This window comes from Felis catus, chromosome E2 (assembly GCF_018350175.1).
Source record: "Felis catus isolate Fca126 chromosome E2, F.catus_Fca126_mat1.0, whole genome shotgun sequence".
Classification (NCBI taxonomy): domain Eukaryota; kingdom Metazoa; phylum Chordata; class Mammalia; order Carnivora; family Felidae; genus Felis; species Felis catus.
The window spans coordinates 57836681-57863685 of record NC_058382.1 but is presented as its reverse complement, the minus strand read 5'-3'; the positions used below and the strand labels follow the sequence as shown (position 1 = coordinate 57863685).

Below are 27005 nucleotides of genomic sequence, written 5' to 3'. Positions count from 1 at the left end.
ACACGTCCTTCTCCTCACCCTCGGCAGACCCCAAGCATCTTAGCTGACAGGTGGCCAGCGACACGGCCGCAATGCGTCTCCTGAGCGTAATTCAATATCAGAACCGCCTTTGCTGCCTGTTAAGAGCTTGGTGCTCACAAATCGATCACGGGCTCCTCCGAATTCCCCAGCCCAGGATATTTTTAAATGCCCTGAGTCAGGGAGACGGAACACTGGCTCCTTGCTCTTGGAGTAACAACGACGCATCTTCGGTAGAGTCCTACGAAGCTTGCGCTGGCCCAGAAAAGAGAGGCGAATATCTCCACTTAAAAGAACTTTCTGGGCCAGGAGAGCAACGTGGGGCTTTTAGGGGTTCAGGAGACAGCGCTACCACTCCGAGAGGCAGAGACTGAGGAGTGATGGTCTGGAGCTGGGGGCGGCCCTGACTCCCCTCCCAACACCTGCGCCCACGGGCTCTGCTCTCTGGGCCGGGGTCTCCCCGACTGAGACACTGTGGTCTAGCTTGAATTCTTTTTTTTTTTTAAGTAGGCTTCATGTCCGGCATAGAGCCCCAAATGGGGCTCAAACTCGTGACCCTGAGATCAAGACCTGAGCTGAGATCAAGAGTCAAGATGCTTAACCAACGGAGCCCCCCAGGTGCCCCAGTCAGGCTTGAATTCTAAGATCCTTCTGGCCACGACCTTCTCAGATTCTCCAAAGCAGAGAAAATCACCCCTGTAACAACACACTGGATGTTAAAAACGGAAAAATCACACACTGGGAAAATGTGTGCAGTCAGTATGACAGAATTGGGTCAGTAATATCTGTATCAGAAATCCACCCACCCCAACCCGACCGAAAACTCTATATTCGAGTAGATACACAAACTATTCAAATAGGCAAGTCACCAAGGAGAAATACTATTGCTAAATGCTTAGGCAATTCTTCAGCCAACACTAATAACCACACAGGCAGATAAGCAAATTAAAACAATTAGGTGCCATTAGGTACTAAGTTAGCAGAAACTTTAAAATGCAATCTAAACGCTGATGAGGATACGGTCAAGTTAATACCCTCAAGTAACCCTGACAACAGGGAAAAATAAGGCTCTAGAAACTATTTTCATTTATGTATTTATTTATTTGTCAGTTGGTTGGGTTATGTAATCTCTGCACGCACCGTGGGGCTCAAACTCATGACCCCAAGATCAAGAGTGCTGTGTTCCTCCGACTGAGCCAGCCAGGTACGCCTGGAAGGTATTTTCTATAGCTCGTACTTTTCTATCCGCTGATCCAAGAATTCAAATGCTAGAAGTGTATCCTAAGAAAATAATTCAACTCAAAGCTAGTTACGTGGAGAAAAATGCTCCCTGTAATAACAGTATTTCTTTTTTTATTTTACGTTGATTGTTGAGAGACAGAGAGAGAGAGACAGAGCTCGAGGAGGGGAGGGGGAGAGAAAGGGGGGGAGGCACAGAATCCGAAGCACGTTCTAGGCTCTGAGCTGTCCGCACAGAGCCCGATGCAGGGCTCGAACCCGTGAACCCTGAGATCATGACCTGAGCCGAAACTGGAGACTTTACTGACGGAGCCACCCAGGGGCCCCAGCAACAACAGTATTTCTAATCCTGATAAATTGGGGGGGGGGGTGGGATCTAAATACAGGAAACTGGCAAATAAAGTCTCACAAAGTGAGGCAACAGTAATCAGTGATGATGCAGTTGGAAACAATTAGAACGTGAGTGAATGATGTTCCCTTCACAGCCAAGTAAACAAAACGGTCTGCAGTCAAAAATATTTCCTGAGCGCCCCGCCCCCCCCCCCAACCCAACCCAGCATGCCGTCCTCTGGTCTGGCTGCTGCGACTATTGTAGGGCGTGAATTGCAATCTTCTTATGTAACAGTGAAGCAGACGTACAGAAAAGGGCTGGAAAAAAAGACAAGTGCATTCTAGTCCTGGCACCTTTCGATTTTGTTCTGCATCACAGGGATGCAGTCTGTGAACAAGTAAAAATTCCGAGGGAAAGGGAAACAAACTTCCGTACCTCGAGACAGTGTCACGCGGTGGGACAGGCTGCACCCACGTACCCAGGCAGAACCCCCAGCTTCGGGGCTTCGCGATCAGATCGAATTATCACAGCTATTTCTGGTCCGGCCTGAGGCTAGCAAGCGGCTCTCCCAGCGTCTCCCTAGCTCGAAATTCTGGGAGTAGGTCATCCTTTCCCAGAAGCCTCCTCCGTGGGCTCAGGAAGGAGGGAGAGGCACAAAGGGGAGGGAGAAGTGGCGGGGGACCCAGTCCTGGCGCGTGAGGGCGCCGTGGGCCACAGCGCGCAGACCCAGGCCCGCTGCAGAGCGGGGCACGGCCACCGCACACTGCCGGCCCCCGGGGGCCCTCAGCCCGGGGATGCCGTCCCTCGTGGCAGAGAAGGCAGGGCTGCCGAATCGGGCCACGGAGCTCAGACAACAGGGAGAAGCAGCCGCCGGCGGTAAGGGCCTCGGAAGCATCCGTCTTCCTTCAGGAAGGACGCATAATTATGAGCCTCCGTGCAGGACAAGGGGACGGTCGCTCTGAACACACAGGATCCCACACCTCGCGTGACCACCTATGTCGGGCCGGCCAGAGGGAGTGGGCCCCTCGGGAACCAACCGCACCGTCCCCGCTCAGAGCCACCAGGTGCGGCACTCGGGAGCGCGGACCCGGCGGCACCAGATCTAAAGAGCTTTTCGAAGAACTGCTGAAATGTACTACGCGAAATCCTCCAATTCCCCAACGCGGGCAGCGAATTCGAATTCATTTCAAAACACCTCGTGGGCCAAAGAAAACACATCCGTGGATCGTGCCCCAGTGCCTTTGGAGGCTCCCGAACCCACTCCAGGGCCGCAGACTCTGAGACCTGGCGTTTTAAATTTTTTTTTTCTTCAACGTTTATTTATTTTTGGGACGGAGAGAGACAGAGCATGAACGGGGGAGGGGCAGAGAGAGAGGGAGACACAGAATCGGAAACAGGCTCCAGGCTCTGAGCCATCAGCCCAGAGCCCGACGTGGGGCTCGAACTCAGGGACCGCGAGATCGTGACCTGGCTGAAGTCGGACGCTTAACCGACCGCGCCACCCAGGCGCCCCTGAGACCTGGCGTTTTAAATCACAGCAGCATCGTTCCAACTACGCCGCGTGCACATTGAAAGTGCTTTTCTGTGGCCTTGCAGTAGAACAAGCCTTCCTGCGATCGTCCTTACACTTCACTTCCTGGGCCTTGGGGCACAAAGTTCCCACCAACCAAATTAGGCTAGACTTCTAATTCGGGGGCACCTGGGTGGCTCAGTCGGTGGAGCATCTGACTCTTGATTTCGGCTCAGGTCACGATCTCATAGTTCGTGGGATCGAGCCCCACGTCAGGCTCGGGGCTGAGAGCACCGAGCCTGCTTGGGATTCTCTTTCTCGCTCTCTCTGTCCCTCCTCCGCTGGCACGCGCCCTCTCTCTCTCTCTCTCAAAAATGAATAACAAATAAGCTTAAAAAATGCATAAAAATAAGTAAATAAAATTCTACGTCAACCTATAACCCAAAGGCCTTACCCACCCAACCTGCTCATCCAACAGATATCTCTTTTCTTTTTGCTTCTTAGGTAGGTTTTACGTCCCACCCTGAGGTGGAGAGTCACACGTGCTACTCACGGAGCCAGCCAGGTGCCCTCAACAAATACTTACTGAGCAGCTACTATGCGCCAGCCGGTGCGCCAGCAGCTGGGGGTCCAGTCACGGATGAGGCTGTAAGGAGCATTTGGTGTTGGGCGGGCGCAGGCTAAGAGACGGGGCGGAGGAGGGGTAAGGGGACGGGAGGGTAAGAGACACTTGATGAAACAGAAACCCAAACAACAGCTTCAGAAGTACTGAGCGCTGCTGCGGGTCCCCAGGCGATGTCCCCGAGAGTGCCGAGAAGGGCTTCTTTGGCCGGGGGGTCAGGAAGGCGGATATGAGCTGAGCGGGAAGGAGCACCGGCCGAGAAGACGCGAGGGTCCTCTGACACAGGAGAGTGGTCCAGGCAGAGGGAACAGCCTACACAAAGGGCCTAGGCAGCGAGGACTTTGGAAAGTTCGGGAACCGGGAGGCTGAGGGACAGCTGCGGTAGGAGTTTAGGCACAGGCATCTGTATGCACAGGACGGGAGCAAAGGGGCAGGCGGGGGCAGGCCAAGGCGGTCACGTTCTGACCTCCTCCCCTCCCCCATCCCTCCCCCCCCCCAGGCTTTCCCGCCCTGCCCTGCGGCCCCAGCTGCAGAAGGAACTCGGAAGGAGATTGCTTTCCTGTGGCTGCTCAGCCACATCCCCACGGGGCTTTGCTCAAACTCTGATTCCCCCAACCGAGTCAGGACTTCTCCAGTAGGTGCACCTTGAGCAATCAGACGAGGCTCCCTGGGGGAGAATCCGGAACTTTCCGTAACTCTGCCCCTGGCCATCCACCTCAGGCAACTCCCTCTCTTTTAGTGTCCCCAAGAACTAGCAGACGTGCTGCTCTTACAAAAAGAGAAGGGCCTGCAAAGCCTCGCTCACTCGGCGTCCATGACAGGCTGTCTCACAATCACGTCCGTCCAGCTCGTCCCTCATCACGCGACGTCAGTAACTCAAGCCTTGGAGACTTACTCCCAAGCACATAGCTAGGAAGCGACAGCGCCCACAGTCCAACCGCAGGACCACTGCTCTTGACCACGAGGCTGGCCCCCTACAGCTCCCTCTGGGGGTACACTTCTGGAAGTGGGGTCGCTGGGTCAGAGCTTCGCACATTACTAAGGCTGACGATGGGTGCTACCAAATCACCTTCCCCGAAGTCTGTTCTGTGGCCACACACACTCGGTGGGTTTTAGATCTGCACCCTCCTTCCACCTGTAAGGTCAAAACCCCAACGAGCCCCCAAATTCAGAACTCTGACTCATCTGTTTCACGCCGGGTTAAGTGCGGGGCAGCGTGCGAGGAAGGGTCCCCACACCAGGGAACTGGGACCCACGAGGCCAGCTGTGCCTCTGCAGCCAGATCGTCCCACAAGCCCCAGCCTCTGACGAAGGCGTCTGGTTTGAGTCCTTTGCCTGACGACTGACCCAAACAGAGAAAGCCAGCCTCCTGTCTCAGGATCCAGCTCCCATCAGACTCACACTGGGAAAGTCATTCATTTTTTTTAAGTATTTTTTTTAATGTTTATCTGTTTTTGAGAGAGAGAGAGAGAGAGAGAGAGAGAGAGAGAGAGAGAGAGAGATCGAGCGAGCAGGGCAGGGACAGAGAGAGAGGGACACACAGAATCCGAAGCAGGCTCCACGCTCTGAGCCCTGGGCACAGAGCCCGACCCGGGGCTGGAACTCTCGAACCGTGAGATCGTGGCCAGAGCCGAAGTCGGACGCCCAACCGGCTGAGCCCCCCAGGTGCCCCACATCCATTTTTTAAAAGATTTTCTTTTTAAGCAATCTCTACTTTGATCGAGTAGAGCGGGGCTCACGGAGAGGTGTTCTCGTCCTCCTGGTCCACGAGGACAGGGTGAACGAGAGCCCTGCTGTGGCAACGGTGACACGGACAACAAAGGACATCGAGGCCAATATGATCAGAAGAGCTGACACTTTCCGAGGCACAAAAATCCGTAAAAACGTTGTTTGGGACCACTCTGTCACGCAGGTGGGCAGTACTCTGTTTTTACTCCTACTTTAGAGACGGAAGTCTGGGGCTGGGGGAGGCAGGTGCATGGCTGAGCGAGGTCACCGGGTGGGTGGGTGGGTGTGGAACAGGACCACCTGCTGTTCTAGGAGCAGAGGTCAAAGGTCCCTCGCAGCTACCGCCTGAGCTCCTGGGACATTCTGACCTCTCTCCAGCCACAACTTGAAGGTCACCTGCTGGCACCTCCCGTAAAGTAGTGAGCTAACCTCCCCACAGAAAATCTGCCTTGCTTTGCCTAAGGGCTTGCTTTGCAGAGGGCCGGTGCAAATCAGGAAAACTGCACACCCCTGACGGAGGCTGACTGCTTTACTGAAAGTCCTTGACCCTGAGACTCAAGTCCTAAGACTTTCAAGCCCACCTGCTCTGTGCGAAACAGAGAGTCCAAACAGAGAGAAGGTGAGGGTCTTGGGCGAGAAGCAGAATATAAGGAACTCCCTCCTGCAGTCATCAGACTCACGTAAGCTCCAGGACTTAACCCTCTAATGATGGTTCACTCCCCAGACATGGGCATCCTATTGAATTCACACAGCCTTCTTCGCCTAGCATCAACTGGATGCCCTCTAGGCCTTTGTATTAAATTTTGTTAAGAAAATACAACCGAATAACCCAAGAAAAGTGTCCTTTCCTCCCCTGTGGTTGTGGACACAGGGTGCCCTGAAGCGCCTGACTGCAGGAGCCAGAATGGGAGGGCAGGGTCAGTGTGACCGGCTAAGGAGGCCAGCGGCCCTTAGCCCCTCCGCACCGGGCCGGAAACGGGGCCAGGGCTCGGCCAGGAGTCGACGGTGGGTCCGATGGCCTCTGCGGACTTGGGCACCACGTTCTTTTCTGGAGCCACGTCTTAGCCGAATGCTGCCCGCCACTAGGGGGACAGCCTAGCTAAGGGGGGGACCCCCAATCCTTCCCACATGAGGCACAGCCCAAGGAGCTGAGCCAGGATGCTTTTAACCTGCAGCTGCGGTTCCCAAACTGGTGCCGGGGCACCCCGGGATACCTGAGCAAACTCACAGAGGTCCTGTGGGATATTTCAGTATTTCGAGGAAAATACAGCAATACTGGACATCTTCCAGAGACAAAGCAAACTACTGGCCCGAAGCAGTTCACAGCTTGACCGTTAGCTCATGCTGGATTGCTTCCCGTGACCTCGTATCTTTGCGAAGCTGAATTTTCTGCAGTTTACCGCAATGAAAAGTATTGCGCAAAAGTCAACACGGGACAAGAAAAGAGAACGGCCACGTCCGACGAAGAATGAAATAAAAAATAGTTTTTCTCATGGTGTAGTATGCTAACCAGTGGTCCCCCCTAAGTGTTCACGTCCTCACCCCCAGAACCTACATACACGTGACCTTACATGGCAAGTTGGGGGCCCTGAGTAGGGGAGATGGTCCTGGATGATCCAGGGGGGCCCACGATAACCACAGGGGTCCTCAGAAGAGGGAGGCAGAGGGGTCAGAGTCAGGGAAGGAGCTGGAACAATGGTCTTTTGCAGATGGAGGAGGGGCATCGAGTCGAAGAATGTGGGCACCTCTAGAAGCTGGAAAACTCTAGAGACTTCCCTGGGGCCTCCAGAAGGAACCTGCCCTGCCCACACCTTGACATCGGCCCCATCAGACTGCCCCCAGAACTGTGGGACAGTAAATGTGTGAGGCTGTAAGCCACTGAGTTTGTGTAACTCGTTCAAGGGGCCGTAGGAAACTAACACGGACAGCCAGAATGCTGTTAGGACCTGAGGACCCACTGGGGTGCCTGGTGTTTGTTCTAGCCTAGGAGCGTCAGGACAAAATGAGCGAGACAGTAAAGTGCTGTGAGCGTGGGGACCTCGGGCCCCGGGCCCATGCACCAGCCACGTGAGCCACGAGCCTGATGTGGGCCTCACGTGGATCCCTACGAACCCGACGTTTCCAGCCCTCAGTCGGGCTTGTGGGGCTCATTGGTGCCCATTTCCCTCCATCACAAACACAGCATTACAGAGAGGTCTGGAAACAGAAGCGGGGATAAAGCCTCTTGAGGCCACGGCGCCCACAAAGCCCACGTCCGTGTCCGTCTATCCCTCTCTGGTTCTTCCATCGGTACCACAACCACACGAGGGAAATCTCGACGTTTGCTCTGCACCCAGCACCTGGCTGTCCCTCTCCCGCCCGCAAACGAGCGGGTGACCTTGCCGAAGAGTCCCCTCTGGTCCACTGCACAGCGTTTATTTCAAGGTGGCCTCGCGGGAAGATCGACGGGGTTTGGCAGGAGTGAGGGGAGACAGACAAACCTCGGCTGAGGTTTCTGGTCTCCAGGGTGGTCTTGACATCGGTGAAGCAGATCAGCTATCAGATTACTGGCTCCCGGGTCAGTTCCCCTACGACGCGATATGATAACGGACGGTTTCCAGGAAGACTGTGCCTCCCTGAAGCCACCCGAGCAGAGGACAGGGAGGAAGAGACAGAGATAAATGCGGCAAATGGGCCTGCCGTGAACACCATGGCTGACGGCGCGAACCCCCCTCACCTCTCCGCTCGGGAGATGCTTCCGGATCCCCCCTCGTGCACCCCGCCTGCCACAAACAATCGGCCTCAGGGCCAGGGCTCTCCCTGCGGCTCAGGCTGCGTTTGCTCAACACCGTGCGTGCTCCCCCGTGCGCCCCAACCCCCGCGGTCCCGAGTCAGAGAAGGACCCAGCGGGCCGGCCCTTGAGCCCCTCCGCACAGCTCGGTCCTCCGGCGCCCCAGCCAGACCTCGGCCACCAGCCCAGGCTGGTAGAAAGCACGCTTCCTGTTGCTCAGAACCTCTCACACACAAGACCACAACAAGGACTCTCGTGTGCCTCTCCAGGGGCTGAGCAGCCCCAGGGCTGCCGACAAGCGAATCCGTTCATCGTCTTCGGGTGATCACCGACTTTGCCTCTGAACCAGGTAGAGAATTTTGGGCCTCTTGGCCGCGAGGCCAGAGTCATTTCAGGGAGCGAATACATGTCAAGGAAGAAACGCCACCAACGTCCACTTAGATGTCGCTGCGTTTGGGCAGCTGTTCAGACGTAGATTTTCTCCTGGTCAGTGTGGACCCAGGGCAACTTACAGGCCCGTGGAATCAAGGGAACAATGACCTACGTTGGGCGAGGCGCTCAGGGGGGCTTCCTGGAGCGAAAGCAAAAAAGGGAACCGCGCTGGGCCATACAGTTCTTTTCGTTCTGACAGAGGCATCTGCAGGCTGACTTTTCCCAGACACCGGTTTTAAAACTAAAACTGTCAAGGAGGTCCTCACGTGAACAACGCTGACGACTGTAGAGAGATCTGTAAAAGGCCTGTAGGCGCTACAAGGCTCCGTAACAGAAGCAGAGACGTTGGAACGTGTATTTCTAAAGGACTCTCCATGAGATCATGACCTGAGCCAAAGTCAGGGGCTTAACGCGCTGAGCCACGCAGGCGCCCCGCTAAAGGGCTCTCCAAAAGTCTGAAGGCGTGCACTGAAGCAGCCGGGCACAGGTGTCCGTGTGCTTGGGGCACACGCCCCTGCAGGGCGAAGACAGGACGTTCCTGGCGACACGGGGAGGAAGCAGCACGAGCCTGGGGACGCTGTAACCAAGGTGCGCACGGGGGCCCCTTTCCCTCAAGGACCAGATGTGCCAACGGGCTTTGGGCAAGCACCAGGCCACCAATCGCTCTGGCCGAATTCTCTCAGACGCCAACGTTCCGATTTTACAACCGGAATAGGAGCCGGGTGCTGCCGCTCCCAGTGGGGAGAGGACCGTCCTCCCGCTGACTCCCTCCCTCGGACGCGGGCAGCAGCGGCCTCTCAGGTGGCCGCAGGGGCCCCGCTCGTGACGACGAGGACAGTGGCAGCTCCCGTTACGTCCCCACAGCCGTGCGCGGTCCCACCGGGCTCCCACCCAGGACGGGGCGCTCACGGGCAACCCTCTCCGAGGGTGCGTCCGAGCCGGGCACCTGGCAAGAGCGTTCTGGCCCCTGCGTGTCCGGGCGACTGTCTCGTCGGCTGTGCCCCTTCACGGCCCGGGCTTGGTGACCTCAGGACCGCGCTCCCCCAGGGGGGCTCCCTGTGTGCCAGCAGCCTTGTCTGCTTTCCTCACTGTAGGGTCCTCGGGGCCAGGGCAGTTGTGGGGATCTCACAGGTCAGAGTTCAAAGGTGATCACAGGGCAGAGGCTGCATGTGCCCAGGCAGCTGGCCCACCCACCCGGCCCTGATCAGCCGCAAACACTTCCTCCAACGCCCTTGGCCTCCCTGAAGGGAGGAAGCAGCTGAAGGAAGACTCAGAAAAACGCCGCTGCCGTGTTGTTGTTTTTTTTTTAATTTTTTACTGCTTATTCTTGAGAGAGAGGGTGTGTGTGTGAGCAGGGGAGGGGCACAGAGAGGGAGACACAGAATCCGAAGCAGGCTCCAGGCTCCGAGCTGTCAGCACAGAGCCCGATGCGGGGCTCGAACCTACGAACCGCGAGATCGGGACCCGAGCTGAAGTCGGACGCTCAATGGACTGAGCCACCCAGGCGCCCCTCGCTGCCCGTATTTTTACAGCTAAAAGGAGGAAACGCGGTAGGATCACTACTGACTTTTCAGTCAATAAAGTTAATGAGGCGCCTGGGTGGCTCAGTCGGTTGAGCGTCCGACTCTTGGTTTCAGCTCGGGTCATGATCCTACGGTTGGTTCGTGCATTCAAGCCCTGCGTCAGGCTCTGCACCGACAGCACGGGATTCCCTCTCCCTCTCTCTCTGCCCCTCCCCTGCTCATGCTCTATCTCTCTCAAAGAAATAAAACTTAAAAAAAATAAAAATTAAACATAAAGTTTACAAGCCCTGCCCCTGAGCCTTTCTGCTAGGCGGCACGGTGGGGGAGGCACCCACCCCCTTCCTGACCTCAGTGGGCTTCCAACATAACCCAGGAGGCGAAGAAAAACGCATTCCACCAGCCAACTGAGACGAACAAACCTGTTTTCCATGTTAGGTGCCCAGAGGAATTCACAGACCCAGTCTTTACGAAGTGCACACCTATTAGGGAAAAGAGGACAAGGATCTAACCGACTGTGTAGACGGGCAGGGGGCACGAGCACCACATCGGGCACGGGGGCCGGAGGACGCCCAAAGGCAAGGACAGTCTCGGAAGGCCGGGTCAGTTTCTGCTATGTAGAGACGGGAGGACAAGCACCCCGGGAGAGCGATCCTGTCGGCAGGGTCCTGACGTTTCCCGTGGGGTGGACCGTGGAACGCAGCCAGCTGCCACTGCAGCGTGACCCCGGGGGACACTTAGCACCGCCTGGTCCAGATCTGAAACCGGAGGCTTCCAAGGCGCTCAAACCAAGGGGCCACGTGTCCAGAAGCGGCCTCCTTGGAGGTGGGCTTTTGTAATACGTCCCTGACCAGAAGAGTGCAGGGTGGAGGTCTGGGGAGGGGCAGGGGCGCCTGTGGCCATTCGGGATTCACATTCCAGATCTGGGATCCCAACCACACACCCTCCAGCCGTCCATCCAACGCAGCCCCCAGCTCCCCTGGGCTAGGACGTACCTGGCACGCTACAGGTGACACTAGATGGCTGTAGCTCCCGAGAGAGCCCAGGCTAACAGTGGACTCGGGGATCATGAGGCAGGAGCACATGTGACACACAGGACCGCTCTGAGGGCAGAGGAGGACAAAGCTGAGCGCTGGCTACGGGGGGTGCGTGTAGGAAAGGGGCACCGGCGGGTGTGGGAAAAGAGCGTGGGCTCAGCCCAAGGCCCCGCACAACGCACACGCTTAGGGGTTCTGATGGGGCTGAGAGCCCACGCCGGTCCAGGGAACCGAGACTGAGCGTGTGGCTGCCGAGCGACGGATTAAGGCTCCCAGCCTCTCCAGGGGAAGCCTCCGCCATCTCTCGTCTCCCAAGAAGCGATGATGACAGGCGGGGGAGGTAAGACAAGGACAAATGTCAACCCCACTTCTGGAGGGGAAGGCGGAACACGCCGTGAATGCATTAAGTGGGATGGCCGTGCCAGGGAACAGCGAGCGGTTACTAACGGCGTCGCTGTGGGAGCACCTCGAGGGGGAGGCGGTGAGGTCACGGTCTAAGCCGGCCTCATCACGGGCGCTGTTTGTGTTCCTTTCCCACTCGTAGATCCGGGGGTCACTGTGCTAAGTGTGCATCGGGGTTGACCTTCAGCGAGGTACTTGACAAATTCATCACAGCTTTGAGGGCGAAACGGACAGACGTGTCGGGGACACTGTGTGATTAGGCAGATGTACAAAGGCTGTGTTTCTTTGCCCCAAAAGGCATGTTTTTTTGCACTTTAAGATCTCTGAAATTGGATGTCTCATCAGTGCCCTTCGGCAGGCTTATCATGATCCACTGTCATTGTCTGGAGACAAGAGTGGACCCGCTTTTATTTTTCAAAGTAACTAAAAAATAAACTAAAAGAGTGCATAAATCGTAATCGTGTCCCTCACTGAATTCCCCCAAAGTGAACAGCCCCGTGTAACCACACCCCCTTCAGGGAGTGGAGCAGCGTCGGTCCTCCTCCTGCCCCTCCCTCGGTGCTCCCGTCCTCCCCAAAGGGACACGGACGGGGTGCTCCATAAAGAGCATGTTGATGGCAGAGAGGATGATATTTTACAGAAACTTCAGACTTGGACTTCAGAGGAACGGGTCTCTGCACGTAAAAGAGTTTGGGAAGTCCTTCAGCCAACATGCTCTGCTTCCGTCTCCCTCCTTGTAATGGACGAGAGTGATACGTGACGATAATCTACGTCGATGTAATTTTAAAGGCATTCTTTCGATAAGGACAGAATAGAAAGTCTAAGTGATAAAAAGCATTGTGTGACAGTATAAATGGCAATATGTGACCTTTCCTCATTGTGCATAAAATAACGGTAACTCTTAAAACCGATGAGGTCTTAAACTCAACGACACGTGGTGGCTGGGCGCACCACCCAGACGGTGCACCTGGAAGATGGTCTACCACTCCAGCCCGGGCTCTAACCTACATCTTCACCAATTACTCAAGCTCGAAGGTAAATAACGTGGTGACGGAGAATGTGCAGAACCCAAAGCCAGCTACCACAGGGGACGACACAATCGGGACCCAAAAAGCTCTCGGCAGACCTCAGTGGTGGGCTGAGTCTTAAGAGATGCCTCTCGATAATAAATCTGTTCGCTTTCTGCCCTTGAATAACTCACGAATTACTGGTGAGGGAGCCTGACATTTTGACAGAAACGCGCCCGATCCCAATCCCAAGAGGCACTGCAGGCCGCAAGTCTACGTGTCTGACGCTAACGACAATAAAAAACCGTGTTGAGGGGCGCCTGGGTGGCGCAGTCGGTTAAGCGTCCGACTTCAGCCAGGTCACGATCTCGCGGTCCGTGAGTTCGAGCCCCGCATCAGGCTCTGGGCTGATGGCTCAGAGCCTGGAGCCTGTTTCCGATTCTGTGTCTCCCTCTCTCTCTGCCCCTCCCCCGTTCATGTTCTGTCTCTCTCTGTCCCAAAAATAAAATAAAAACGTTAAAAAAAAAAAAAAAAACGGAAGGAAAGAGAACAGCTGAAGATCTGGACAGTGTCCAAAAAAATAAAGACGAAAACGAGAGCCCACCTGACGATCGTGTCACGTGAGCAACGGTGGGAAAGTGGAGGAAACGTACCCGGGGAGTAAGTCACGTGTGGGGGACAGGACAGGGGTCTTCAAATCTGTGAGGAGTGGGCACCTGCCCGAGGGACCAGATTATGTCTACGTGGCTCTGGAGGGAAGAAGAGAGTCTAATGGGGGAGGTCCCCCAAAGCAGCAGTCTCCCCGGCCCGGTGGTGCCCCCAGCCTCCTTCCCAGGGCGGCCGGAAGCAGAGGGCCGACGTCCGCTCGTCAGCAGGTTATCAGCAGGAGAGGCCCTTGGACCTCCAGGATTCGTGCCAGTGCCATCCCGAGATAACATTTTATGACGCTGAATGTGGGCCTTACCCCACTGCAGCTGTCATAAAGGTTACATCCAAAGATGACCCGTATTTTATGACCTCCGGGAAGAAAGAAACATCTAAAGTGCCCACAGTGAACAGGAAAAAGACATGAGGGACCGTCTGCTGGTTCCCCAGTGCGGTGAGAGGGTGAGACGGCTTTAGTTCTCCACAAAGACCTCCCCACGAAACCGTGACTCGGCCGTGTCGAATTCGATCCACTGTGACGGGCCAGGCGCTGTGTTGTGTGTGGGGAAGAGCCGTGGAAGAGACAAATGTCCGGCCTCGTGGAGCTTGCAGAAGGCTCCAGAACCGGTTCCATTTCACCACACTGCCCCAAACAACCAAGTATCCAGGAGTTCCATTAGCCCCCCCCAGGGGGGATCAGGGAGGCAGCGAGGGAGCACTCGGATTGCCCACCAAAGGCCCCTCCACAGTCCAGGATGCTAAATCTCGCAGTTCCTCACGAGTGGCCCTGAGTCCCGACACCAAAGTCACCTCCCACGAGCATCCGGACGGACATTTTGCACTTTGCTACCGTCTCCTTGGTCCCAGGCACCTCCTCTGTGAACCGGTGAGCACTCTCATTTAAGGCGACAAGGAGGAGTTCGGGGACAGGTGTCTCCCGTGAAGTTTCACTACCGATTCACTGAGTTGGTTCCAATATAACCAAATGTCAGAATTTACTGCAAAGCACACCCCTCCCTTGGTGAGCAGCTGTGCTTCTTTAATAAAAGGACACGGCTGACAATCTGGGGACAGCTGGATTCAATTTGGATATAGCCGGACACGGCCTCCCATCGTTTTGGATAATCTGGCAACATAAATTCGTGCGGCTCCGACCCCCGGCACGGAGAGAGCCACACTTAATCACTGGATCGGGACGGGCTCCCTAAGAGATCTGGGACTTGGCCCCTCTCCGAAGAAGCCGGGGGAGGGGAGGGATGACCTGAACAAACGCCCGCTGCCTTCGGGCTTGGGGCTTCGCTCCCGTTGGCCCAAAGAAGAAACACGCACGCTGGACATCTGTGTCTCCGGGAGAAAGGGCTCTAGGCAAATCCTCCTGGACGCGGTTCACCTGGCTGGCGGTCACGGCGCTCTGCAATGTGGAGCTGGTCAGGGCTGCCCACACAGCTCTCCAATGGCCGCGTGCAGAGGGGACACCGCCGTTGGTCACAAGCAACCTGGCACAAGTTTCCTCCCCCTCCCCCTCCCGCCCCTCTCTCTCTCTCTCTCTCTCTCTCTCCCTCTCTCTCTCTCTCTCTCTCTCTCTCTCTCTCACACACACACACACACACACACACACACACAATGCCTGTGTTAATACTTTCTTCATTTCCCTATACAAACACCTGCCTCCCTCTGGCTAAATCTCTTGACACATCCCGAGCCTGCTCTTCAACATGGAGAAATCTGGAATTGGTCAATGTGTTATGCGGCCGTGTGTTCTAGAGGTCATTCGTGGTCTTTTGAAATCCTCTGTAATGTTGAAACGTGTTTAACAATATTTTAAGAGTCTATTTAGGGGCGCCTGGGTGGCGCAGTCGGTTAAGCGTCCGACTTCAGCCAGGTCACGATCTCGCGGTCCGTGGGTTCGAGCCCCGCGTCGGGCTCTGGGCTGATGGCTCAGAGCCTGGAGCCTGTTTCCGATTCTGTGTCTCCCTCTCTCTCTGCCCCTCCCCCGTTCATGCTCTGTCTCTCTCTGTCCCAAAAATAAATAAACGTTGAAAAGAGTCTATTTAGTTTGTCCTAAGGAAAGAACCCAAAACATGGCCAAGGAACCTACGCGCAGCAGGAGTTAACGCAGCAAGAGGAGCGACAATGTGACCGTAACCTAAATGCTCAGTGAGAAGAAAACTGTGCCAGTTCTGCTGCCTCACTGAAATGTCGTGGGCAGCGACAATGGCAGCGTGGCGTCGGGAAAACGCTTACGGTAAACGGAAATGACACGCAAAATGGAAAACCGAGACGTAAATTATTCTCTCTGGGACTACAACTCTGCCAAGATAACGCAGGACGATGCCACGGCTACCCCGTCTGCCCTACGCTGTTGCTGGTGACGTCCGACGAGCTAACAACGCAAAAACAAAAACAGAGACCCAGAACCAAAACACAAGTCTGAGGCACAAATGGTGAATGGTATTCGCGTCAGGCGTCTGCAGGATGTTCGGTACACGAACCCGCAGGGAGACGGAAACCCTGAGGGCACGTCGGCATCACGGACCCGGGAAAGAAGCCACATCAGAAGCTGTGCTCTACAGTTCACACCTGGTCTCTGTTTTCATCTGGGTCAACGTGTGCAGATGGAAATGCGGTGAGACCGTTACGGGCATCAACGTCTCAGCAAAACAAGAGTTATTCTTGCAATAGGGGCTGCGCTTTATTTGAGCGAGCGAGCGAGAGAAAAGGAGACACAGGTTTACTCTATGGGATTGGCTTCCCTATCGAGACCGAATCCGATGGCACCGCACGAGGCCACACGCGCTGGTGACAGCCTGGGCACAGACACCCGATACCCCGGAGTACAGACTCTTTCCTCAGGCAGAAATCTCTCTCCGTGTGTACTTTTCCCAACAGCCCCGCGTGGACATGAAAGCTCATTTGCTTCTGGCCAAACGAAACCGTTCCCTGCAACCCGGCAGGCTGAGCGGGGGCTGAAGAACCGCCTTGTCACGCCGTGAGGGCGGACACCTCCCAGGCACCGAGGGATGGAAGGAGGAAATCTCGAGGGAGGGGGCCCCCTGCCTCCCTCACGGGAGCCTGCAGGTCGGCTGGTTCTGTCAACATCTACCCACTCCTTCAACCTTTGTTCCCCTCTTTCTCCACACAAACCACAATTTTCCTGCACCAGATACACCCCGATTTCCTCACTCCTCGGTTTGATCCAGATTTCACTGTCGAATGCTTCTAGAACACGCGTCTTCTGGCTTCCCCGTGGTCGTGAGATGAAGTGAGCACACCATGCCGTCTCACCCACCGAATGTGCCTCTGACACCCGGCCGGGCCGCATGAGCAGAGCGGCTCTCCGAGGTCTCTGCGAGGTCTCAGTGGCAGGTAGATGAGGGAAGCGCCAGCAAAGCAGGGGGGAGTCTGCCGGCTCCCCACGCCAGGACCCCTGCCTGGACGCGCCATAACCTGACGCCCAGCAGTGTGCGTCCGTGTAGACGGCAGAGCCCCAGGGGAAGCCATGCGGTCCCGCTTGAGGAGCAGGGAAGGGGCCCCTGGTTCTCAGACACAGTGAGCCAAATCCCAGGGTGTTCCTTGTATCATGCCTCTGTCTTCTTGGCTCTTTGCACCCGGCCCCCCAGCGACTCGGCAGGAGCGGTGACCACGGCAGCTGAGGGGTCCACAGATGCCCAAAACGCTGGAGGCAGGAGCCTTCCTGTCCGTTGTAGGTGCCGCGCTCTCAAGTGGGTGAAAACCCACCGGATTTTTCTCTCTCGACCCTCCTCTCGCTCAGTCGCAGACACGAGCTAAGTTGCGGGGAGAGTGCAACAGAGCAGAAGTAACACCCCCGCTTTCTGGCGCAAGGACCAAGGGGAGGAGGGTCCTGGAACTGGAAAGTCCTGGGAACATCAGGAAGAGGGAGGAGTTCAAGGGAACCAGCCCATAAAGCTGCGGATGTGCTCCTGGGCTCACCCCAAGAGCCGCACACATCCAGGCAGAATCCGCAACAGCACATCGTAGACTCTGGGCGCTGAGGTTCCGGAGAGACCGCTGCCAGAGACCGCTGACCACGGGGAGGCACATGGGGGGCAGATCTGAACGGCACCACGTAGGCGTTGAAAACACAACTGACACTGAGGCCCACAAAAGCCGGTAGGGACTCAGAATCTGAGCACCTGGGCCAGAGTTTCATAATGTAGTATCTGAACAGTCAGGATGAATCCAAGAATGAGGAAAATCCTCAACTCACATGGGAAAAGGGAATCAACAGATGATGCCAAGGTCAAGGTGACACACTTACTGGAATTAGCTAAGACTTCAAAGCAGTTGTTATGAAAAGAAAAAGAAAAAAACTCCAAAAGTGAGGAGTTTGGGGAAGGAGGGGAATGATAAAAAGTCTCAGCAAAGGAACAGACGATCTAAAGAATCAAACGGAAATTTCAGAACTAAACAAAATACAGTAACTGAAAAATTAAAAACCACTGGCTATGCTCAACAGCAGAATTAATAGGACAAAGGTAAAAATCAGTGACCACGAGAACCGATCGGTGAAAATGACCTGATGTGAACAACGGTGAGAAAAAAATGATTTTTTTAATAAAATGAACAAAGCCTTGGGGACTTGTGGGACAATACTAAAAGATCTAACGTGTGTGTCATTAGAGTCCCAGGAGGAGAGGTGAAAGAAGGCAGTACAAGAAATCATTGGAGGGAACGGCTGAAACTCCCCAAATTTGGCAAAGGACACAGGCCATCAGACTTCGGCAGCAACGTTCACACGGAAGAAATCCACAGTCACATGCATCATGATATACATCCTGAAGACGAATGACAAAGGACACATTGTGAAAGCAGCCAGAGAAAAGCAACACGTAACTCAACGGGGAATAAGGATTTGGTGAGTGTAGATTTCTCAACGGAAACTGGGGCAGGCAGGAGGGAGGGAAGCATCGGTTTTTAGGTGATGAATGAAAAGAGCTGCCAGGGTAGAATTCTATATCCAGCAAAAAAAAAAAAAAAAAAAAAAAAAATGCTTCTGGAATAAAGGCGAAGTGCAAACTGTCTCGAGAGAGTTTGCTGCCAGCAGACCTGCTCTTCAGGAAGTTATAAAGAAACTTCTTTAGACAGAAGGGACCTAACACCAGAAGGATGTGGGCCATCAGGAGTGGAGCAAGTGAAAAAAAAAAAAAAAAAAAAAAAAGGAGGAAATCTGAGTAAATACAGGAGATTATTCTCCTCCTCTTGAGTTCTTTGAAATACGTTGGACAGTTGAAAGCAAAAATCGTAAGGTTGGCTGATGAGGTTTTCAGTGTAAATGGACGTAACATGTAGGACAACTACAACATGAAGGGAGAGAATAAAGACCCCTACCTCGTGGTGAGGTTTCCACTTCCCCCCTGAAGTGGTCAGATATTGATTCTAAACAAACACGAGAAATTAGGTGTGCATACTGTAATCCCCAGAGAAAACACTGAAAAACTCAAAGCAAGCAAACAAACAGCTATAGTTCACCCTTGAGCAGTTCAGTGTGCATAGCATGGGTTCACTCATGCACAGGTTTTTTCCAATCAGCACAGGACAGTATTGTAATATTTTCTTTTCTTTGTGATTTTCTTAATAGCGTTTTCTTTTTTGTAGCTTACTACGTCGTGAGAATACAATATATGACAGATATATAAAATATGTATTAATCAACTGTTTATGTTGTCAGTAAGGCTTCGGGTCAACAGTAGGTTATTAGTAGTTCAGTTTTGGGGGAGTCAAAAGTTATATATGAGTTTTTGTGCAGGGGGTTGGTACCCCTACTCCCCATGTTGCTAAAGGGTCAACTGTATAAAGTTAAAAAAATCAATAGATAAAATGGGATGTTAAAACATTCAAATAATCCTGGTGAACACAGGAAAAGGGACACAGAGGAGAGAAAACTACATGGAACAATGAGAAAACAACAATAGAATGGGAGACCTAAATCCAAACTTATTAATAATCAGGCCAGGTATAAATTGTGCACACACACACCAATTAAATAACAGAGACGATCCGAATGGATAAAAAGACATGGCCTAGCTACATGTTACCTACAAGAAATTCACTTCAAATATAATCATATTAGATTAACAATAGAAGGAGACAAAAGAAATATGCAAACGCTAATCAAAAGAAAGCTAGAAAGGCTTTATTAGTAACAAAGTCTAGGCTAGAGCTAGGAGAATTGCCAGGAATCAAAGGGAACATTACATAATGATAAAAGTGTCAAGGCGTCAAAAGATGTAACAATCCTAAATATGCAGGCACTTAACAACAGAGTTTCAAAATACATGAAACAAAAATGGACAAAACTGAAAGGAGAAAGAGACAAACCCACAGTTGTAGCTGGAGACTTGAGGACTCCTCTCTGACTCGTCTATGGAAGCAGTAGACAGAAAATCAGCCGGGATACAGAGGAGTGGATCAATATCAACCACCTGGATCTCACTGACATTTATAGAACATTCCACCAAACAGCAACAGAATAAACATTCTTTCCAAGTGCACACAGCATATTCCCCAAGATAGTCCCCATCATGGCTTCTAAAACAAACCTTAGCAAATCTAAAACAACTAAATCACACAAAGCATGTTCTCTGACCATAACAGAATTAGACTAGAAATTAACAGAAGCACAGCAGGAAAATCTTCAAACATTCAGAAATGAAACGGCACACCTCTACACAATCCGCTGGTCAAAAAGAAAGTCTCCAAGTACACGAGAAAGTGTACCAAACTAAATGAAAGTGAAAAACAACTAATTAGAGCCTATGAAATGTAGCTAAGCCAGTGCTAAAAAAAAAAAAAAAAAAAGACATTTAAAAATGAAATTCTCATGCTAGATAAGAAAGGTCTCAAATCAATAGTTTATGCTTCTTTCTTAAAAACTAGAAAAGGAAGATCAAAATAACCCAAACTGGGTAGAAGAAAGGAAATAAAAAAGAGCAGAAATCAATGGGGTTAAAAAAGAGAAACAACAAACCAATAGAATCAAAAATGTCTTTTTGAAGATCATTCAATGTGATAACCCTCTAGCAAGACAGATCAAGGAAGAAAGATAGAAGACACAAATGGCCAAAATCAAGAATGAACGGGAGAGACATCACTGGAGGCGTTGAAGACTTTACAAGGGTGACAGGGGCACACACAAAGCCAAGAAGCTAGATGAGATGGTTAATTCCAATTCCTTAAAAATTACAAACTACCTAAACTCAGCCAAGATGAAACAGACAACCTAAATAGTCCCATAACAATGAAAGAAATTGATAGACCCTTCCAAAAAAAGGAAATCTCCAGGTCCAGATGGTTTCACTGGCAAATTCTACCAGGCATTTAAAGAAGCAGCCCCAGGGGCGCCTGGGAGGCTCAGTCCATTAAGCATCCGACTTTGGCTCAGGTCATGATCTCGTGGCCCATGAGTTCGAGGCCCGCATCGGGCTCTGTGCTGACAGCTCAGAGCTTATTCTAAAGCTTATTCTAAAATTTGTATGGATAAAGAAACAACACCAATTCTACACAGTCTCTTCTTGAAAATGCATCAGGAGCTAATGTGTTCCAATTCATTTGAGGCCAGTATTCCTCCACCAAATCAAAGACAGTGCAGTACAAGAAAGCAAGCCAGTATCCTGCACGAACACAGAGGCAAACATCTTAAACGTTAATAAACCTACCACAGAAAAAGAATGATTATGACGAAGTAGAGTTTATCCTGGGAATACCATGCAAAAATCAAACAACGTGATCTGCTTTGTGGACAGGAAACATAGGATCAGATCAAGCAATGCGGAAGAACAGACCTGACAAAGTTCCATCCCCATTCATGATCACTCCCATAAACATGGCAGAACACGGAAGCCGTATCTAGCGCAATGAGGCCAGGCAAAGGTATCAAAAGGCCTTGGGAAAAAATACTGGGACGGAGAAAACAATCCTTTTTATTCATAGATGACACACTGTTTAAGCAGAAAATTCCAAGGAAACTTTTTTTTTAAAAAGCAATTATTTGGGGCGCCTGGGTGGCGCAGTCGGTTGAGCGTCCGACTTCAGCCAGGTCACGATCTCAGGTTTGCAAGATACAAAGACAACATAAAATTCAGTCATATTTTCACATATTAGTAATGAACATTCCGAAACTGAAGTTAAAAACAGGATAGCATTTACAATAACTCGAGGGGCGCCTGGGTGGCTCAGTCGGTTGAGCATCCGACTTCGGCTCAGGTCACGATCTCGCGGTTCGTGGGCTCGAGCCCCGTGTCGGGCTCTGTGCTGATGGCTCGGAGCCCGGGGCCTGCTTTGGATTCTTTGTCCCCCCCCCCACCCCCGCCTCTCTCATACTCTGTCTCTCTCTCCTTCAAAAATAAACATTAAAAATATTAAAATTTATATGGATAGACAAAGGAACTAGAATAGCTAAGACAACTTTGAAAGAGTCGAGTTGGAAGAATCATACTCTCTGATTTAAGACTTACTATGATAGGTGTGGTAATCAAGACAGTGTGATGTCAGTGGGTGATAAACACACAGATCAATGAAACGGGACAGTGTCTAGAAACGGCCCCATACGAGTACAGCTGATTTGCTTTTGACAAAAGCAACTCAATGGTGCAGCGATAGTCATTTCAACAAGTGGAGTTCCAACAACTGGGCACCCATGGGCAGACAGAGACAGATAGATGATAGACACATAGACAGATAAATACAGAGACATAGACAGAGATAGACAACAGATAGATGACAGAGAGAAGGAGACGGGGCGAAGAGTTCTTAGCCGTTCTTAGCCATAACATCGACAGCACCATCCGTCAAAGGGACAGTTGGCAAACTTGACTTCATGACGATGAAAAGATCTTGCTGTGTGAAAATTGCTGTCCAAACAACGAAAAGGCGAGTTACAGACCGGGAGAAAATACCTGCGGGTCGCACGGCCAACGATGGACTTGCGGCCGGGATGTGGACAGAACCTCCAAACATCCCAGTGAGAAGCAGCAGCCGACTCAGTGGCACGGGGCAGGGGGCCAGACACGGCGTGAAGACCACACGGAGGGGGAGTCGGCACGTGAGAAGGCCAACGTTTCAGGCAACGGGGAAAGGCGGGGTGCAACCGTGACAAGCTAACATCCGTTAAAATGGCTAAAACAGACGATCCCGAGAGCCCCAAGTGTTGACGACGCCGAGTAACTGGAGCTCCACGTGTTGCCGGTGGGGATGCCAAACGGTTTGGCGGCTGCTGTGTGTTTTCTTAATAAACTTTTAGAGGGTTGAATGGTTTTAGATTTACGGAAAAGTCACAAAGATAGTGCCGAATTCCCACACAGCCCACATCAAGTTTCCCCGACCGCTAGCACCGTAGTTCAATGAGGTGCATTTGTCACTGTTCATGAGCCCGTACCGGTCCATTCTGATTAACCAATGTCCCTGTTTTTTAAATTTTTTTTTCAACGTTTATTTATTTTTGGGACAGAGACAGAGCATGAACGGGCGAGAGGCAGAGAGAGGGAGACACAGAATCGGAAACAGGCTCCAGGCTCTGAGCCATCAGCCCAGAGCCCGACGCGGGGCTCGAACTCACAGACCGCGAGATCGTGACCTGGCTGAAGTCGGACGCTTAACCGACTGTGCCACCCAGGCGCCCCACCAATGTCCCTGTTTTATTCCTATTTCCTCGGCTCTCCCCTAACGTCCTTTTTCTGTTCCGGGATCCTGTGTTAGTCACCCCGTCTCCCGAGACTCCTCTCGGCTCTGACAGGTTCTCACACCTCCCTTGGCTTTGAAGACCTGGACGGTTCTGAGGAGTGTGTGTTGGGTATTTCCTAGAATGTTCCTCAATTGGGATGTGTCTGCCATTTTTCTCGTGGCTACATTGGGGTTACAGGTTTTGGAGAGAGGACAAGAGGTAAAGGGCCACCGTCATCAGGTCGTATCAAAGGCATACGCCATCGAAAGGACTTTGTGCTGCGGACCTTGATCACCTGGCTTGGGCAGCCCCTACTTAAGGAGTGGGTAGTTACACTCTACCTCCTTCAGGGCAGAGGACCCACACACATTATTTGGAGTTCTGCATAGGAGATTCAGGTCGCTTCTTATAAAGTTAAACATCTATGTGCCACACGACCCATCAACACCACTCCTAGGGTGTATTCAGTGAGAGCTTAGGTGACACAAAAATCTTCACGCAAATGTTTCTAGCAACTCTGTTGGTAATCGTCAAAGACTGCCACAACCCAGCGTCCATCAGCAGGTGGGCGGATGAATGAAGTATGGTTGCTTCTACAAGGATATACCCCTCGGAGATAAAATCCCACTGCACGTAACGCCTTGGGTGAACCCCAGGTGCATTTCGCGGAGGGAAAGAAGCCATTCTCCGAAGTTCACCTATGGTATGATTCCAGTTATAAGACGTGCTCCCAAACAGGGGCTTCGTTGGTTGCCAGGAGTTAGGGATGGAGTGGGTGTGGCCCTTGGGAGAACCCAGGGAGGTTTGGGGGGGGGGGGGACGGAGAAAACGTTTTGTTACCTAATTGAACGCGGTAGCGGTTACACAAATCTACGCAGTTTACAACTTACAGAAATGTACTCCAAAAAAAAAAAAAAAGGTGAATTTTACCATGTGTTAATGAAAAGGAAAAATAAAAGAGGTGGAAACAGCCAGCTGAGTTGCCAGAACGTAGTAGGGGCTAAGTAAATGTTAGCTCCGTTTTCTTATAAAAAAAAAGTTGGGCCCTAGAGACCCAAGCCTTCAGCTGCTTGGCTGCCGCTCGCCCATCGTCCAGCCTGCTGTGGGTCCCAGAATCCTCGGTTTCTCTGCCCACACTTCTCCCAGGCATCTGTTAAGGACTACACACCCTTCCTGACATGCAGGTTCTGACCCCGGGTCCCTGGGGCAACTGAGTCAGCCACCTCAGTCTCTACCAACAGCCAACCCTAAAAGATGGCACCCGTCTGCAGGTAGGCTGTCTGTCCTCTGCAGTTTTTGCGCCAATACTCTCTCCCTTGGGGAAGGAATGGTCTCTCTTGCGTTGTGAGGAAAGCAAAAACAACTGAGGATCCCATACACAGAGGGCGGCTAGAGATGATTAAGGCAGGGGAGAAGGGCCTCCAGTGGGTAAACTCTCCAATTCTTGGGAGGCAGGGTTGAGCATCAGATACGTGGGAAAGGACCCAGAGAAGTGGGGGTGTCTACGATGCCAGAGTCCCTGCTTTTTCTCTGATTTTTTTCACACTTCGTCTCCACGGAGGAAGCACTCGCGCATGTAGAAAGTACTCCATGTGAAGTCAGCTTTGTTTTAAAACTAAACAGGCGAGAAAGACACTATTAGGAGAGTAGCCACATGTAGCAGGCGTGACCGCACGGTGGAAAGAGGCACAGGGCAAGAAAGATTTCATGAGGAAACCCACAGACATGACCCCTGCCAGATTCTCTACATAAAGCGCAAACAGCCTGAGACCAAAGTGAAGTTAAAAGCGACTCCCTGCGTCGGAGAAGCTAGAACACAGCAGTACCGAGCGCAGGGGTCCGGCTCGCTTCCCGAGGGCTGCCCGGCACCTGCCAACACTTCCTTCTGGACCCTTCCCTAAGTGGGTACCCCTGGAGGACGTGCCTCACCTGTCAGGGGTGCAGCCGTGCGCCCGACATGAGTACAAAGAGCCCAAGCCAGACGGAAGGATCAAGGTCAGTCATGCAGAGGCTCCATAGAACCGTGAGCTGACTGCTGGTCTGAGAAGGTGACGACTGTCCATGCAGCATAAAGAGGCTGGAGCACAGGCCCACACACACTGGGCAGAACCCGGTCACCTCGTCTGAGGGGACAATGATGGAGGATCACGGAATCCTTGAGGTGGAACCCAAGGTCAGGAACTCCCTCCGCTGCGGTCTTAAAACAAGGTCACGGGCCTCTGCTCAAGCATCACACATAAGGGCTCTTTCTCTCTCCAAAGAACCGTGCTCATCAACACCCCTGCCCAGCTCCGGACCGGCCGTGGGGCAGTTCTGTCCTCCTCCCCTCGCACTGTCACGCCAGACCCATCCAGAAGTGCACCTGTTAGAGACCATGTACAGGAGTAGAGACGGAGATTCCTTTCTTCGTGACCTTGTAGCAGTGGTAGGAGACAGACTGCTTCCAGAGTGGCGGGTAAAGTTGAGGTCTCACCTTTCGGCATCGCAACAAAGTCAACACAGTCAAAGCCGCCCCATTCGGGGCGACGAGGGAGAGGCCTGGTTTCTGAGTCACTGCCCTGAAGGCCTGTGACTTGCCCCGGGGGATACAGGAGACAACCACCCCGCCTCCCTGGAGGCCCACAGTCCTGGTGTGCACCGTGGCACGGGGTCGCCGCCTTCCTTCAAACCCACGTCAGCATCCGGCCCCTTCCGTACGACCAGACAAAGGCACTGAGCCGCAGAGAACCCGCCAAGCGAGCAGGAGGAAAAAAGACAAGCCTTCTGTAACCAGGGCCTCCTTCCTTCTTTTAAGGAAACAGAGATGAAAAACTTGCATACCTTCCTAAAGACACAAAGGTCCACGTTCAGGCAACTAGACGGACGTCCGCCAGCTCTTGGCAGAACTAACCAAGCAGACAGAAGAGAGCGTGGCCTGTGAGCCACGAAGGGCAGCGCCCGTGTCCTCGGGGGCAATGTGGCTGTGGGGTCAGGGGTCACACTCTCCTTGCTCGGCCACAGCCTGACCCAAACCTCTGCCAGTCATCAGCCCGTCCCTCCACCTCAAGGCCCGGGCCAGGGACAGTCACACACCAAGGCTCAGGAGAAGCCATTCCAGACTCTCAGTGTCAACCTGAGAGATCAAGTATGCTTTTTTTGGACTCAGAATCCCCGAAAACATGACACGGAGGAAGGTGTCATTTCAGCGAGTGCCTCTGGCCAGACCGTCCCTGCTGGGTTGTTCCAATGATCAGAGAGAGACAGAGAGACAGAAGGACAAACAGAGGCGGAGAGAGGGACAGGGAGACACACACACGAGGACATTCCATGCTGGATCTAATGACAGAGCGTCATTGATTCTGCAAAGTCTGAGATGTGAGACGAGAGGTCTTGCTTTCAAACATTTTAAAGGTTTTTGATACCACCCATTAGAGAAGCTATACCGAATCACACTTTTCGAAAATTTCTTCCTCTCACAAAGTTCGTATTTGAATAAAAGTACGGTATTTTCAGGGGCGCCCGGGGGGGGGGGTTCAGTCTGTTGAGCACCTGACTCTTGATTTCAGCTCAGGTCATGATCCTGGGGTCGTGGGATCAAGCCCTGCATCAGGCTCTGTGCTGAGTGTGGAGCCTGCTTGAGATTCTCTCTCTCTCTCTCTCTCTCTCTCTCTCTCTCTCTCGCTCTCTCTCGCTCTCCCTCTGCCCCTCTTCCCAGCTCGTGCACACTCTAAAAATGTTTTTTATTAAAAAAAGAAAAAAAGGATGGCATTTTCAGACACCTCAAAAGTTACCACTCTTCCCTCTCCCGTGCACACGCGGGCGTCCTGCCACACCTGAGTGCCACTGTGGTTCCGTGTCCTGTGCTCTCTAGAAGGTCAAAGCCACGCTTCCTGCTGCTGCTTTAGTTAATGTGATCGTGTGAGAAAGCCAAGCCGGTTTGGGCTGTTCTTTGCCATCATGCTAAGTTTTACCATTATGTAATGCTTTTTGATAATTACATGACAATTACAACATTCGTCGTGTGTTCGCTACCCACTGGGCGCCGAGCTAACGCTCTCTGCGATAACCTGACCTAACGCTCCCGTA

The 27005-nt window shown here is 52.7% G+C and overlaps 1 protein-coding gene across 5 annotated transcripts in view; it reads right to left on the bottom strand.

The window, feature by feature from the left end:
* Positions 1-27005, bottom strand: part of KIAA0513 (uncharacterized protein KIAA0513 homolog) — a 58902-nt gene that overhangs the window by 20603 nt on the left and 11294 nt on the right. The window contains exon 1 of one of the 5 annotated variants that reach the window (XM_011290276.4): positions 2024-2175. The exons of the other annotated variants lie outside the window; for them this stretch is intronic. The gene's annotated coding sequence lies outside the window, so the exon portion shown is untranslated. Of the gene's footprint in view, positions 1-2023; positions 2176-27005 lie in introns of those variants that run through there. 5 annotated transcript variants of the gene reach the window in all.